This window comes from Cavia porcellus, unplaced genomic scaffold (assembly GCF_034190915.1).
Source record: "Cavia porcellus strain 051 isolate PalLab524CR breed Dunkin Hartley unplaced genomic scaffold, mCavPor4.1 scaffold_7, whole genome shotgun sequence".
NCBI lineage: Eukaryota > Metazoa > Chordata > Mammalia > Rodentia > Caviidae > Cavia > Cavia porcellus.
Window position 1 is genome coordinate 40,532,899 of NW_026947490.1, and position 17,369 is coordinate 40,550,267.

The following is a 17,369-nucleotide window of genomic DNA, read 5'->3' on the forward strand; positions in this document are numbered from 1 at the left end:
TGAGTAAAAGTGCACTTTTCTAGTATTACTGTCTTAAGCTGAGGACTAGATTTTTCTTGCCTTCATACTTAAAGTGAAACATTGGATTTACTTGGGCTCAAGGCTGCAGGCTTCTATACTAGATCTTACACCCTCCTAATTCTATACTAGATCATTGACTCTTCTGGTTTTCAGGCCTTGGCACCCAGACTAAAGCTACATCAGAATTCTCTTTGGCCTCCACACTGCTAGCTGCAAATTTTGAGGCTTCTCAGCCTCTGTAATCAATTGAGATGACTCCTTACAAGAGATCTATGTATTTATCTATGTGCTTTGTATCTATCATAATGTTGGTCTTGTTTCTCTGGAGAACCCTGACTAAAACAATTCTTACATCATATAATATGTAAAAAAGAATTTGAGATACATCATTGAGCTAAATAGAATAATTAAATAAATCAGGTCCCTAGAAGAAAAATATGGGAAAAGTCTTTATCTTTTCATAAGCAAACATTTATTTAAGAAGATCAAAAATGTACTAATTATAAAAGAAAAAAATAATATATTAGACTTTATTAAAACTAAATATCCCTGTATGTTAAAAAGCACCATTAAAGGAATGAAGAGACAAATCACAGACTCAGAAGAGATATTTGGAATACAAATATCAAACAGTAAATTTAAACTGAAAGTACAAAAAGACTTACATAGATCAATTAGAAAAATTCAGATAACCCGGTCAAAACTGAAAAATTTGAATGGGCCTTCACAAAAGAGAATTTTAAAATATCCAGTAAACACAGTAAAAAGTGTTCACTATCATTAAGCATCAGTAAAATAAAAATTAAAGCCCAATAAGACTCTTCTGCACACCTAGTTAAAAAGCTAATATTGAAGATATACATTGCCAGATGTTAAAGCGAATGGAGAAGAGTTAGAATTATTTTAAGCTGCTAATGAAAATTGGTACAATTATTTTTGTGAAATTATTTGGCAATATCTACCAAAACAAAGCATGCATGTATCTTCTGACCAAGAAATTTTAATTATCAGTATATATACATAAATACACACACTCCTACTACCAGCACCAAACAGTGAATGTTCATACCCACAAAATATGCTACTAAATGCTTAAGTCTCTATTCTTTATAAGAGCATTTGTAGAGGTTGATTGATTGTGTCAACTTGAGACATTTAGAAGCTTAACTAAATGGGTTTAGCATCTCTATAGCCAGGGTATAGAAGACCCACCTAGGGTGCGTCATCCCTGGAGTTACACAAGGGAAGGAGGAAGGATGAATGCATTCCATTCTTTGGAGAAGCTCCAGTCTTTGCCTTTGGTTTTGACGTCGTCTCCCGACTTCCTATGTAGACTCCAGCTTTCCAGCATGGACTCTTCAACCTTCCAGCATAGACCTTTTGGCCTTTTGTTGCAGACCCATCAGCCTGCTGGTGCAGACTTGAACAAGACACCAGGGTGAACCCCAGACCTTGGATTGAATTCTTCAGTCCCCAGCATGCAGACACCCTCTGCACACTTCCTATTCCAACACTGTGGCTGACCTTTGTAAGCCAGTCTTGTAATTTCTTATACACTTGCATATCTCATGTCAGATCTGCTTTCTCCAGTAAAATCCTGACTAATATAGCATCCAAATAGAAGAACAACACTATAATGGATAAGTAAGTTTTGGTGCACTTGTGCAATGAAATACAACTCAGCAATAAAAACAAACCACATCTGAGTAGTCAAGATGCATGAACTCATAGACATGAAGGTCCGGAAGAAATAATTTGCGTGAAAGAGTACAGACTGTATGATTCACCTATATGAAGGTTCAGCTCCTTTAATTATTAGGTGTAATTGCGAACCACGATGAATGGTTAGGTTTTAAAAATTTCTTCTTACAGCAAGGGACATATTGACACAAATTTGTTTCAAATATTCTCCCTTACTTCAAACACACTGATATCTTTTTTTTTTTTTTTTTTTTTTAGTACCAGGGATCAGACTTACAACCTTGTGCTTACCAAGCAGGCATTTATGCAGCTGAGCTAACCCCCCAGCCCTGATTCCATTTTTTAAAAGCAATTATGGAAGCCTTTTCATGAGTATATTTAGTCTCACTTTTGTAGCAGCTTCAATGTCCTGAATTAATTGAAAACCTGTATCTTTTGTGTCATTTTGATATTGGAGAAGGACCAGGACTTGCATGGTGCCAGATCCAGTGAATATAGTGGATGAACACATACAATGTATTCTATGTTTTTATGTGACAGCAATTCCCATAAACATTTTTAATCAATTCATGACATTGAGGTAGCCATCAAGATACATTCACTAACTTTTATATGCTGGACACCAACGTCATGTCACTGGCTTTTATATTTGCTTTTCTGTGGTAATCTGACACTGAACAGGCAATATCTCCAGATGTGCCATTAATTTATATCAGACACTGATACATCAAAGCAGGATGTGGTAAATGCTAGGAAAACTATTTGGGTGGAAGTACCAGGAATCAAACTCAAGACCTTGTGCTTGCCAAGCAAATGCTATGCCACTGAGTTATATCCCCAGCCTAGGAAAACTATCTAAAAAGTAATAAAATAATAAATAACAAGTAGGTTAATAACAGAAGAAAGAGAATAATGAAAAGTGTTTGATTAGGTATAGAAAGGAGAGGAAGAACAGCATAGAACAAATAGATCAAGTGACAGACAAAAAGTAAAATAGAGGACTGAACACAATAAAATCACAATTACATCAACTATAAACGGGTAAATTATCCAGGTAACAAAGATCGTCAAATTGGATGTAAGGACAAAAACCAGCTCCACTCACTTAAGACTCACGAGTTTAATCATGAGAATACACAATGCTGGCAGTTAAAGGGGGAGAGAAAACATGTACGCAAGCTCTCAGCAAAAGGGTTAGTATTACCATACTAATACCAGCAGAGTAGCTCTTAAAACAAGAAACAGTGCTTACAGCAGAGAAATGTATTTCCTAATGAAAAGGCGATGAATCCAAGGGAAAGGATCTTAATTCTAAGTATGACAGTGCGAAGAAACTTACAACCCAAACACATAAGAAGCACAACATTGAGGAAATGAAAGTGAGGAACAGAAAACATCAGCAATATGCTTTCTTCATTCAGCGTGATGAATAACTTTTATAAATTTTACAGTTCTGCACTTTACCTCTTGAAATGAAACCATCTTGGACAGTGTATCATCTTTCTTCACCTGTCATTATTTTGAAAGATTTACGTTTTGACTCCATATTCATGAGTAAGATTAGCCTACAGCTTTTTTCTACCTAGTCCTTGTCTGATTTGGATATATCAACTGTGTTAATCATATAAAAGAATTTTTTCTTCTTTTTGTCTTCCGAAAGTGCTAGTGAAAGTTTAGAGTTCTTTGTTGCTTCATTGTTTAGTAGATTTTCTTTGTAAATAATCTGTGCCTGCTATTTTCTTTGTGGGAGGATCTTTACTATCAATGCAGATTATTTAATGAGTATAATATTATTGAACTGTAATATTTTCTATTTTCTCATATTAACAACTTTTCTAGGAATTTGTCCAGTTCAAAAAAAATTCCAATATATTACCATAAATGTAAAAAAAGAAATCATTTCTTTAAGCAACTGCTAAGTTTACAGTTTTATATTTTTCTTTTTCCAAAAATTATTTTATATGTGTTCTCTGTCTCTACTTTTTGCTAGATTTCATCTGTTTTAGCCTTTCAAAACAACTTTTACTAAACTCTTACTTAGAGTTTATTTATCTTTTTTAAGTCTCTCTAGTAAAACTTTTTTTCTTTATTAACTTTTATTCTTTAACACCTCTCTTTTCCAATTCAAATTTTACATATATATTATATGTATATTATATAGATATCTTTAGATACACCTTTATTTGCATTCCAAGAGTTATTTTACATATATTTCTTTTTTTTTTTATTTAAGGAGAACAGAAAAAAAAAAGTGAAAGGGTATAAGTTATACAGATTTACAGAAGAAAAAAATGAACAGTAGGAAATCACTAGTTAATGGATTACACATATATTTCATATTATTTACCATATATATTAATATTACTGATCCCTGTAGTGAGGACGACCTGCTACTTCAATTTATGGAAGAAACAGTGGAAGGACAAGCATACTCATGCAGAAGAGGCGTGTGTGCCAGATACTAAGAGGACATGCCAGGCTTGCTTATAAAAACCTGCTGTTAGATTAACACATTTAGCCCTACAAAAATGAGAATTCCCAGAGACCACATTAATCCATTCAGGAATGCTGAACCTCATGCCTATCACCTCTTAAAGAGCCATCCTTTTTCATGTCATTACACTGGTAATTAAATTTCTACAAGAGTTTTGGTGGGGAGCAACCATAGCAAAATCCATTAAGTCCAGTCTGTTTGTTGTTTGGGTTAAATTTTCTACGTCTTTTGTCAAATTATTCTTATCTGATCTGTCATTTTCTGAGAAAGATGTGTCAATATTTTAGTCACATTGATTTCTCCTTTTTTATAATGCCTATTTTAGTCTTCATGTTGTAAAGCTATCATAAAAATTCATATAAATATAAAAATTAATAGAGGTGATGTGTTTCACAATCAATAATTTAGGTTTCAAGTCTAGTTTTCTAATCCTTATACTGCTGCATCCACTCCCTTTTGGTTGGTTAGTTAAAATCTATTATATTCGTCTTTTTTCTATTACTTTCAAATTTTGTTTCTGAATATTTTAGATATTCTTCCTGTAAATGGTTTACTTTTCCTTAAACCGCAGATTGGAATTATCTGTCCTTCACCCAGAAAGTTTAATTCATTTACATTTATTATAAAAGCTGTTACAAAATTTACTGTATTTCTATCTAATGTTGTAGTATTGCATTTTGCTTATTTGTAATCCTGAAGTTGAAGCTCGGTCCAGCCACAGAAAGACAAGCTCACTACTACTGAACTACATCCCCGGTCCTCTTTGTTCTTTTATTTTGAGACAAGGTCTTGCTACATTGGCTAGGCTGCCCTTGAACTTGTAATCTTCCCATTTTAACCTCCTAAGTGGTACGAGTGTACCACTGCATCCAGCTAATCGTGTGGGGGGTTTTTTGTACCTTGTTTTCTGTTTACTTTTCTATCTTTTCATGGATTTTTAAGTGGAGATGATTTTTCTTATTTTCTATTATTCCATCTTCTGACTAGTCAATCTTTTCCTTCCTCCAAAATAGTACAGTCAACCTAGAATATTTGACATCTGCCACTGATCTATATTGATTTTTCTCAACATATTATTTTTGTACATTTTGTCCTGTACATTTTAGAAATTACATTTGTTTTATATGATGATTGTCTAGTTAAATTTACCCTCATGTATATCGTTCTTATTGCTTGTCATTCTTTCTTATGTCTTGGAACTCTTTTTCTGGATTATGAAGAAGGGCCTTTGGTAGCTCTAAGAATTTTTCTTAAATTCTACATTTTTCTTGTTGTGAAATACATTTCATCTTCATTCTTGTAAGATACCCAGCAATCCTAAACTGAGAGTAAGTTCCTCAAAATTTTAAAGATGTTTAAAGATGTTTTTTCATCTACTTAGCTTCGCTGTTGTTTATTCCCGTTCTAGACTAGTTATTATTATGATGATTCATTACTCTTCTTTTTCTGTCCACTCTAAACTTTTCTTTCCGGGGATTTGTAGGTACAGCCTTACTCAGCTTTTCTCAGTGTGGAAATAGTTGAATTTCATGAATCTGTTGAGTAGTATTTGTGTGTTTATCAGTATCAAAACTTTGCAGCCCCTATAACACTGACAGTTACTCCTTACCCCCAGTTCTCTCAGTGTGTAGATTCTTGAACTCTGAAGAGTCACATGTTGAACTTTTACTTTCTAGTTTCATCTTGTAGTCTTTAATTACACATTGAGATTTTTAAATTTCTATAAACTCTATTATCTTTTTAAAATTGCTTTGACATTTTTTACAGTTTCTAATTCTATAGACAATTTCAAAAGCTTTCCTTTAATCATTATAAACATCTTTTGAGAATTCTGAATTTTATCATTACAGTATTATAGATTTGGCATGTCTGATGAGTTTTTTTTTCCTGTTAACTCTTGTTACTGAGACATGTTTCCTCATGTGATTTGTAATTTTTGGTGGCAAGTATACGGTCCCTAGAGCTTTATCTATTCGAGTATTTTAAGTCTGAATTTAACATAGACCTTCCAAGGGAGATTTAGTTAAATTCTGCTAGGCACATAAGAATTACCACCTGAAACCATCACAAATTTTCATGGGGATTTTCAAATCAGAATAGTAGTGTAAATTTAATTCCAGAATTCATGCAGTGATTTATTTTAGAAATTCTTAAAGAATCTTTCTTCTGTTATTCCCACCATCTAGAGCCAAAGAGCAAATAAAAAGGCATTACATTTTCCCTGTGGTGTGTGTTTTCTCCCAGAACACTTCTCCCAGGCAGGGTTGCTGACTGTATGTAGCTGTCTTTGATCTGACCACCTACCTTGAACACAGGCAGAATTTGTCTCCTGCTCTGCTGTGTGATTTAGGCTGTACACCACAGCACTAAATCTTCTATAGCAAGTTTTTCTCTTGCTATCAAGCGTTCCATATTGCCAAAAAGGAGGAGCCCAGGTTCATCCCTTATTTTCCTTCAAGTCTGTAGTGCACAGGCTAGAAAACAGTTTAATCTTTCTTCTATGGCAGTTGGCTTTTCTTTCCTTTCTGGAGTTTTTCTTTCCCTGGAAATAAAAATACGTCAACAGAGTTATATACAGAAGTCAAACACATCTCATCAACCTTGTGTGACGTAAACCTTTTTGCATCTTTAGACTAAATCCTTTGTTCCCCCTAAAGAGAATCATTCCATTATATCCTTGATAATTGACTCAGTTGTATGTTTCTGATCTCTTTCATGGTGATATCGATGGTACCTATATTTTTTACCATTTCTTCCCATAACTCAAATCTTTTATTGTGAAATTAAGAAGAATGAATATTTGAACATTTGATGTTTGAAAAAGTATTTGGATAGTTGTTGTATGTCCTTCGTGCCTGTCATCCTGGCTCTCAGACTGTCTTCTTACCCTGGGGGGAAAATTCCACCCTCTTAGAGCTTATTGTGTTTGCCTTCTGTATCACTGGCTTGATTGTTGTGTGTGTCACTTCTGCAGTTTAATATCTGCAGTGCCATTTTCACCTACACTATGGTTCTACTTGTTTCTTACAGACTTTTGGTCACTTAGGAACCTCCTGTTTCACTTCAGTCTGTTTGCTCATTTTCATATCTTTTACCTCGTTTTATATGGTTCAGCTTTCTCTGAATTTTACTGAGAGCACATGGTAAATAATGCAGTATATTTTAAGTATGTTATAACTGCCATATTCTCTGCTTAAATAATGCAGTCTTTTCATAGGTACCTTTTTTTGGTCACATTATTCAAGCTAAAACAAGAAAAAGTCTACCAAACTAGGTAAATGCTTCAAACAGCGTGGGCTGCTTCTCCTCCGAGCCCTTCTCCACCACCCACCAACCAGGCTACAGTGAGATATGAACTGGGAGATAGGCTGGCATGAGTTTACAAACCACTTTAGTCACAAGTCATCTGGAGAGGAGTAGAAAAGACACTGTGAGACAATGATAGCAGGAAAATTTCAATGTGCTTCTGTTCCTTTCTGTATGTGCTGAAGCCAAACACCAAGGATTAGCTTTCCAAATGGAATTTTCCCTTTCGGTCTACCTCCACTTCCAATGTGGAGTAATGCCATTGTGTCCCTGCCCTGCAGTTTATGGCCTGGAGAAGAGCTGTCACTAGAGCTTCCTTTCTGTACTGCTGCTGCCATTCTTAGCCCTGAACCTGCAGAACAGCTACTCCCCAGAGGACTGATCCATGATAACTAAAGAATAGGAGCTCGCCTCAGACTCAGGACCAGCCCTCAGTTCTGTTTACACTACTTAAAATCACGAAGTTTAAGTGGACTAGGTCGTGATTTTTCCCTGTGCCCACAGTACCTACTGCTTTCTTGGGAAAGCAGATGTATGCTTCATTTCAGTTATTTTCCCCTTTTTGCCCTCTCTTCTTTCTACTCTACTTAGAAGTAAGTTGTTGCAGCTTCTTCCCTATTCACAGTACACATGTTCTCTAATTCTCACTGTAGTCCTCCAGTCATTCGGGATGCTTTGTGGTCAAAGGATGTTAAACATCTGAGGTCGTCATCTTCACTGACCCAGGTATCTGTTTCAATTAGTACTCTGCAGATTTTTGTGTATCTATTAAATGTTTACAGAGCATCTGTCTCAATCTGTTTTCCATTGCTGTAACAGAACATCTATGACTGGGTAACTCATGAAGAAGTAAATTACTTTAACTCAGAATCTGAGAAGTCTAAAATTGAGTAGCCATACCTAGAGTCTGTGTTGCTTCAACCCAAGACAGAAAACAAGGACAAAAAAATATATGCAAAAAAGACAAACACAATAGATAACTTTGCTTTAAGTCAGCTTGCTTCTACTGTTCTGTGAGAGCAAGAGATCACTAATATGAAAAAGGCATGAATCTATTCATATGGGTTTAATCCCCATAATTTAAACACCTCTCTCTAGGCCTGCCACCCAACATTATCACACTGAAGAATTAGTTTTCAAACACATGAACTGGGGGATAAACACTCAAGATCCCAGGACCCATCACAACTGATATGTCCTACGCTCCAGATACATCAGGGAACAAAGCAGAGGAGGCAGGTAATAATTAATACACAGAACCAAGTTGCAAATTTTATAGGAGATAACCTCATGGAAAACGAAGTGCAGGCTAAAGAGCAACAGATTAGAGGGTATCAGAGAGACCCTCACTGAGAAGACAAGAACTGAGCAAAGGAGAGAAGGTGAACACGTCACCACGTGCATCGCTGAGGGAACACGAAGCAGAGGGCAGAGCTGAGGCAAAAGCTCCACGTTCATAGAACTCTGGGAGGCTGAAGCAAAGGAACTGCAGGTTTCAGGGTAGGCTGGGCAATTTAGCTAGACTCCATTTCAAATTTTTAAAAATTACAAATAAGGCTTGGGATATGGCTGAGTGTAAAGGCCCTGGGTTTGATCCTAAGAAAAAAAACGCAGACGTGAGCCCAAGTTTTCCAGAGCACAGCAGGGAAGCAGGCAAGGGTAGTACAGAAGAGCAGAGCCTGCAAGACAGGTTGGTGGTTGCCTAAAGAGAAATGGTACGTATGGGAAGGCTTTGGAGAAAGGAAAACTTTCACCCAATTTACAATTCAGAGGACCAGTGTGGTGGATTAACTAATGGTCAACAAGTAACATTCAGCTGAACTGAATCAGCGTGGTGCTTGGTGTGGAAAGTCCATCTAAGGGCTGTTGCCAGCTGCGTAAAAGGAGAACTGGAAGAGAAGGCTGTTGATTCTCCTGGAGAAGTTTGATATGGCTGACCTTCACTGGCTTTCCCAATATTTACTTCGCGCTTTTCATCGTTAGAGAATCTTGGGTCCTCGCTGTCACTGAGGATGGCTGCAGTTCTCTTTAGGGGAGCTCTGGTCCTTACCTTTAGAGTCACTTCCTGGGCTCCACTGCAGATCCCTTAGACTGCTGGCACAGATCCTCCATCCCATGGGGGCAGACTTTCTAGCTCCCACCACTGACCTTTGGGCCTTTGCAGTACAAATCCTTGATATAGACTTGCATGAAATATTGTCCTGAGCTCTAGGCCACCAGTTGGATTCTAGGAGGACATTGTCATGGTCTCTAAGTCTTCAGCTGGACTCTGGGTGGACATTGCCATGGAATGCAGACCCTCAATTGGATTCTTTGAGTCTCCTGTGTTTGACTTTTTGGGTGAATATTATAAAATAATATAATAAATTATGTGTCCTCTATTAAATGTTTTCCTTGACTGCAACAATCATTTTGGCTGCTGCCTAGAACACAGAAGTTCTGGGATGCAGAACTCTTGCAACCCAGTCAGTAGCTGCTAAGATCACTGGCTAGATTTTAAACAGTAATTTTCCTACAGCCTGCACACAAGGATCACCTGGTATGAAGCCCACATTTTTAATAGTTGGGGTTGAACAACCCAGGAACTTTTCACTGAGCTACATCCCCAGCCTTTCTAAAAAAATATTTTTGGGATAGGGTCTTAATAAATTGCTTAGTTGCATAGGCCTGGCTTCAACATGTGATTCTCTTTATTCAGCCTCCCAGAGTGATAGAATTACAGGCATGCACCATTGTGCCTACATTTTTAAAACTCAGTGCTAAGGCCACACCCTAGGTAAACTGAATCAGAGCCCTGAATGGGTCCCAGCAGACCATTCAGGTCTCCTCAGCAGACCATTCTCAATAATATGAACTTACTCTGGGTCTCCCCATCTGATCTGTGAGATCCTAGTAGGAGGGAGCATGCTTTTGTTTGGTTGAACCCACGGCACATACTTGGCACATAGTACTGATGAATTAATCCATGAAATTTCAATTTCACCAAAAGGGAAAACAGAATATTGATGGAAACATGTGGTCTTCCCAGCTCACAGATCATTGAGAAAGATTCATCATCTGCAAGATTCTCAAGAAGAGCTTTAAAACAAAAATTTTTATTACTGATTCAAGAAAAAAGAACAGTTTCTTAATACATAGAATCCATCAGTTTCCAAAGGAAGTATTATTAACACTGAAGTGTGTGTGCCTGGGTTGGGATGGTCCTGGGGCCCTGTGACGCATCTCCTGGGAGCTTGGGATTGGGCAGAACAGTGGGCTTGCTTAGTCTCACAAAACAGCAAGCCCCTATGCCTCCAGCCGAACCTGATGGCCACCCTAACTCCTGTGCACAGAGAACGCCCAGTGGCTGCTACCATTTGCCTGCTGGAACTGTCACATTGTGAAATCATAGCTGAGGTCATCCTATTGGGTTTATCCCAAGGTCAGGCTCATTGCCCAGGAATGTAGTTCCTCAGAGGGAAACCACAGGGCCCCTTGTTTATTCTCACCAGCTCCAGGTGGTGGCACCAAGGCTGCTGAGTAAATGTCAGGCAGCCAGGTGTCAGAGGCAAGTGGAGCCAGCTGCCTGTCCTGGAAGCTGGCTGAGTTCCAGTTCTCACCTGGTTGTCCCTGGACCTGGAACAACCACATGTTCAGAATGCAGAGAGGAGCTGTGAGCTCACTACCTAGCTGGAAAGCCCAGCTAGCTGGGCCAGAAGCTCCCATCTCAGAATGCCCAACCCACCTCCAGACCACAGGAGGGGGCTGACCTTGACCTGCCTAACTTGGTGCACTGGCACTGGCCCCATGTGGCTGCTGAGCACTTAAGATGTCATTATGGCAGCTGAGAAACTAGACTTTTCATTTAATTTAACTTAGAGTTAAACAAAACTGATACTTGACTCAGTTCTTGCAAAACTTTTAAGTATATTTAGATATATCTGGAGCAACTTAGATACTTGGATCTACTTTTTCTATGGGAATTTTGTGAAATACGAGTACAAATCTAGAAAAAGAAAGTAGTATCCAAACCAAAATGGGCTGGATGTGAGGGGTTTACAAAAAAATGGAATATAACTATCCTAAACTGTTTCATGTTGCTGAAGAAAAAGCCAAAGCTGGGTGACATTTAAAGAAGTGGTTTTTTAGCTCACCGTTTGCAGGATGAAAGTCCAAGATCAAGTAGCTATGTTTGGTGGCCTCTGCTGAGGACTGTGTGACTACATCACAACGTGACAAATGACATTACAGTAGGAGCACACAGAGGGTAAAGGACATGCACAGAAGAGAAAGATAACATGATAGAAGAATCAGGGCAGACAACTAAGAAATCTGAATTCACTATATAACAGGGGTCCTGAGCCCTGGGCCATGACCAGTACTGCTCTGGAGCCCGACAGGAGAGAGCTGCATGGCAAGACGTGAGGCGTGGCCAAGCAACTGAAGTTTCACTTTTATTTATAGCCACTGCCCATCACTCAAATTATCACCTGAGCTCTGCCACCTGTTGGGTCAGTGGCAGGATCAGATTCTCATAGGAGCACAAACCTTACTGTGAACCTCACATGCAAGGAACCGGGGCTGTGCACTCCTCTGAATCGTCATGAATCCAGCCCCACCCAACTCTTCACCCCTGTCTATGGAAACGCTTTTATACATGGAACCAGTTCTTGGTACCAAAAAGGTTTGGGACTGCTGATTATAAGAACTCATCCTCTAAGAATCTATTACAATCCCACAAAAGCTGCCCCGCTTTCTACCATGCAGCATGTATCTCTGCAGAGGGTGCTGCCCCGAGACCTGACCACATGCCACTGGGCCCCACCTGTTCAAGACCCAGGACAGCTCAGCATCCAAATACAGAAGCCAGGCTTCCAGTACATGAGCCCATAAGGGACAAACTCATCCATCCAAACCACAGTGCTAACTTATCTCATTAAGACTTTTATTTCAGTTATATACTGAGATGATCGTAGTATTGATATATTCAATTAAATAAAATATATTATTCAAATTAATTTCACCTGACTTTCTTTCTTCCTAATGTGATTACTAGACTCTTCAAAATCATATTCAAGGCTCATACTTTGTTCCCACTATTAGCGTCAGACTTTGTCCCACATGGAGGACGTGTCACATCCCTAAGCAGAGATAAATACTTCAATCCAAAAACAAGCTGAAGTATATTCTAAAGAATTTCCCTCCAGTACAGAAATTCTTGCTCCCTCCCTCCTCTCTTCCCTACATAAATCCTACGAGTTTCAAATGCATGTGTTGTGGGAGCTAATCATCTCCAGGATGGGGCCTTGGTCATGAGATTTCTACGGTACAGAACTAACACTCAGGGCTCTTACTTTCTATCACACCATGTGGAGGGGAATTTGTTAGTTTATTAATACTTTATTTGTGTCATTTAACAATATTCTGGTGAGACATTTAGGGAGTTCATAGGCCTGGAGAGTAGAACTTAAAAGACATTCTTTGTAAATATACTCTGTCTTTAATTCTTTTACATTGAAGCTATAATTTTTAACATACTGACCTGAGAGTTGCTTTTCCAGTTAGAATTAGAGCAGAGTTTGCCCTATGCAGTCACAATGAGAGCCCTCATTCCTCTTACCAGCCACATACAATTCCACTGTGAAGATGCATTTGACTGTCTTCTGATTTATATACATTTAATCTTCCATTTCTTGCATAATATGGACAGTGTTGTTATGAACATCTGCCACCCCCAAAAATATGATTAACTAAATCTCTGGTCCAGTCCATATAAATTTTTAAGAAGCCAAATTTATCTTCTGATAGTTATTGTTGCTTTGGTAGAGAAGAAAGCAACAATAAGCTTTCTTCTGCCTGTTCAAGACCCAGGACAGCTCAGCATCCAAATACAGAGGCCAAGCTTCTAGTACATAATCCCATAAAGGACAAACTCATCCATCCAAGGCATAAGCACCTGTCTGGCAAGCATGAGGTTGAGGTTGTAAGTTCAATCCCTGGTAAAGGAAGAAAGAAAGAAAGAAAGAAAGAAAGAAAGAAAGAAAGAAAGAAAGAAAGAAAGAAAGAAAGAAAGAAAGAAAGAAAGAAAGAAAAAAAGAAAAAAGGAAAAAAAAAATTATATGGGATGCATGGTTTTTCCATGTCTGGCTCTCTGTTGCTACTGGTCAGTAACACATTTTTAAGACTCATCCCTGTTATCCCAGATAGCTACCATTTATTCATTTGTATCATTGTGCAGCTTTGCATTTTATACATATATCATGCTTTATTTGCCCATTCTAGTGTTGATGGACCTTTAGGTTGGATTTATTTTCAGTTTTGGTTTTTATAAATAATGCTGCCATGAACATTCTTGCATATGTCTTTCAGTATATATATACATGCATTTCATTTGAGTATATACTAAAGAGTGGAGTTGTTTAGTCAAAGAGCATACATAGGATTGGGTTTTGGTCATTTATTTATAGACTTATCAAGAGTGTAAGAGTTTTGGTCACTTCCTGTTATAGTTTGAATCTGAAACGTCCCCTGCCAAATCTCAAATGCTCAGAGGGAGGGATTTCAGAAAAGGAGTGGATCATGAGGTCTCTCATTTCATCTGTGGATTTATCCATTGGTGACATAATTTAGGAGTGTTATTGGAAGGTACTGGAAGCTTAGCAAGTGGGTTATACTTGAATAAAGTGGATGACTTAGAGCAATATATCTTCTTGTTCCTGGTAATTCCCTCTCTGGCTCCCTCAATTTCTCTTTTTTCTGATTGCCATGAAATTAGCAGCTTCCCGCTACTGTGATGTTCTGACTTGCCTCAGGCCCAACCACAACAATGGAACCAGACCTCAATGGATGGAAACCTCTGAAACTAGAAGCTAAATAAGCCTCTCCTCCCCTTGACTTTCTCCCTTTAAGCTAATGGAAAGCCGACTACATGCTCCCTATCTTTCCCAACACTTGGTATTGTTAGTCTTTTTATCTTTAATCATTCTAATGAGCGTTTAATGTTAGTACATATAATTAAATTTGCATTGTTCAGGTGAGCCATAAAGCTGAATGTTTTGAAATATGTTTGCTTGCCAATTGGATATACATTCTGTGATATAGTGCCTGTTTGAATCTCTATTGTCTTTCTATAAAGTTATTGTATCAGCCAGAACCTTGTAAGAATAGAGACAGAGAGGGCTAACAACAAAAAGAAGGGAAAGAGAACTCTAAGATTTATCTGGGTAGCAGCTGCAAAAACCTCACTCCTGGGCTGAGGAAAAAAGGAAGACATCTGGAAGTTTGCAAAAGAGACTTCTCAAAACTGAGACTGAAAGCCTTGAGATGGTGAGGATGCTGCAGAAATAGGTCCCCTGCCTCTACATGAAAGACAGGGCTGGTTGGGACTCTGCCTAGAAAAGCAAAAGCCTCATTCTGCTGCAGAAATTCTAAGAAACCCACCTCAAAATATTCATCTACCCACTCCTGGAGAAATCAGGTGGGAAAGCTAATCTTTGTCCTTTCTCCATCATTATACTTTCCTTCAGTGTCCCTTGTTGACAAAGCGTGACATAGAACCAGCTGGAAAAGCAGAAAAAATTGGTGTCGGAATCCAGTGCCAGTATTACAAAACAGGAGCAAACTGGGTGAATTTGGAGATGATAGGCAATAAATTAATAATTGGCAGAGCTGTGTCATTTTGCAGATTTGCAGTTCTTTACATATTTTGGGAACACATTGTTTGTTGATTATTTGTGTTACAAATATATTCTCCTTCTCTATGATTTATTCCTGCCTCTTTTAGGTGTCTTTTAATGAACAACAGCTTTTATTTTAATGTAGTTCAATTTATAAGTCTTGTTTGATGGTAATGCTTTTGATATCTTATTTAAGAAGTCTCTTCTACCCTGAGGCAATAAGAAATATTTTCTGATATTTTCCTCAGATGTTTCATAGTTTTCCTTTCAATTTAGAATTACAATGTTCCTAGAATGGATTTTTGCATAGGGCTGGGATGGCGTGAGGTAGGGAGTCGAATTATCTATTTCTCTTTTTGCTATCCAATTGACCCAGCAGTGTTTAGGATATGATTTCCAAAGCGCTGCGCCCTTATACATGAATCAAGTGTCCAGGACACTTTTTTGCCTCTGCCTTGTTGCCCTAACCTGTTTGTCACATCTTTGAACCAACACCACAGACTTAATTACTGAATAATCAGTTGAGTAAGGTATCCCACCTTCTTCTTAAGGTGTAGCTTGCCTATTCGTAGGCCTGGAAACCCCGGTGTTTTCATTGAAATTACATTAAATATATAAATTATTTGAAAAGAATTTGTATAAAGTCCAACTGAAAAATATCATACATAAATCTACTTATGTAACTCTTAATAATTTATTGAAAATATATATTGAAATTATTGTTACTAATGTTCTATAGTTTGGAGCACAGAGACTTTATATATCTTTCATCAAAATGTATTTCTAGAATGTGAAAATGTATTGCCACAGCAAATTGTTTTCTTTACTTTTTTTCAGTACTAGGAATAAACCCCAGGGCCTGATGTGTGCTAGGCAATGACTCTGCCACTGAGCTACAACCCCAGCCCGTCTTCTCATTTCTACTTTCTGTTCATAATAGTAAGTTTAAATAACTATGTATGGTGACTTTTAGATTTCCAATTAGTAAAATAGGATTACTCCATTTCTTTGTTATTTCTTGGTATTTCTCTTCTGCTTTGGGAAGTCTTTATTACTCACCCTTAAAAATTATACTACATTTTATTTTACATTTTTAAAATGTTGTTTCAGCTGGGGATGTAGCTCAGTGCTAAAGCACCTTTCTGGCAAGAATGAGGTCATGAGTTCAATTCCTGATACAAATAAAATAAAATAAAATAAAATAAAATAAAATAAAACAAAATGTTGTTTCAAAATGCACTGATTACCAACCCATTTGCATTTAGCTTTACTGATGTTGCAAAATAAAATTCTTGTTTTTTTATAGTTTGATAAATTTTCAAGTACACCTGGACCACTTTACATACTCTCCATTTGTGTTTGTTAATATATTTATCTTTTCTCAAATAATAATGAACTAGAATTAGTATGCAAGGTACTTTAATGAATTTAATTGATTACTGTATTTTAGTGATATACTTGATTACACAAGCCTCTCATTTTCTTTTCCAAAATCTCTCCTGATAATCCTAAAACATTCCATTTACTATGTAAGCATGAGAATCATTCTGTTAGATTCTATTTGTTGAGCTATTTGTTTCAAATGAATTTAGAAAGAACTGATATCTTTGGAATATTAACTCTTTCCTTATAGGCACATAATACATCAATATATTTATTATGTCTATTATGTCTGCAGTGAAATATCCAAGGTTTTAAATAATGCACTAACATGGTCTAAAAATTAAAATTATGTTTAAATAAGGCATACTCCTGGATATCTTATTTTCATACCTTTCCCTTTATCTACAGGAAATTATTGTTATTAGTTTCTTGCTCATTCACAGTGTTTCTTTAGGCAAAACAAAGCAAAGGACAGATTTATCTTTTTGACCCCTTAACTTCTTTTATGAAAAAAATGCACTTTACTATGTATATTGCTTGTATTTTACCTTTTTGTTATTGAGCATGTTAAGAGGTTTTTTTTTGCAGAGTTACGTATTTTTCTTTTTATGTACATATGACATGCTTTATTTAAACCATCCCTTAATAATGAAAATTGAATTGTTTTTATTATCACGTTTTTCTACCATGAAAAAAAAATCTTGCATGTATACAATTTTTCATGTGCAAGTGTATCTGTAGGACAGTTTCCTAAAGATAAAATTGCTAAATCACCAGAAAATGTTGATTGTTCATATTTATAAACATTG

The 17,369-nt window shown here is 37.1% G+C and overlaps 1 long non-coding RNA gene across 2 annotated transcripts in view; it reads right to left on the bottom strand.

Annotated features, from left to right (window-relative positions):
- Positions 1–1,003: 1,003 nt before the first annotated feature.
- Positions 1,004–17,369, bottom strand: part of LOC106026956 (uncharacterized) — a 98,234-nt gene continuing 81,868 nt past the window's right edge. For both annotated transcript variants that reach the window (XR_010048777.1, XR_010048776.1), the window contains exon 5: positions 1,004–6,758. This is a non-coding gene — a long non-coding RNA (uncharacterized LOC106026956). The remainder of the gene's footprint in view (positions 6,759–17,369) is intronic.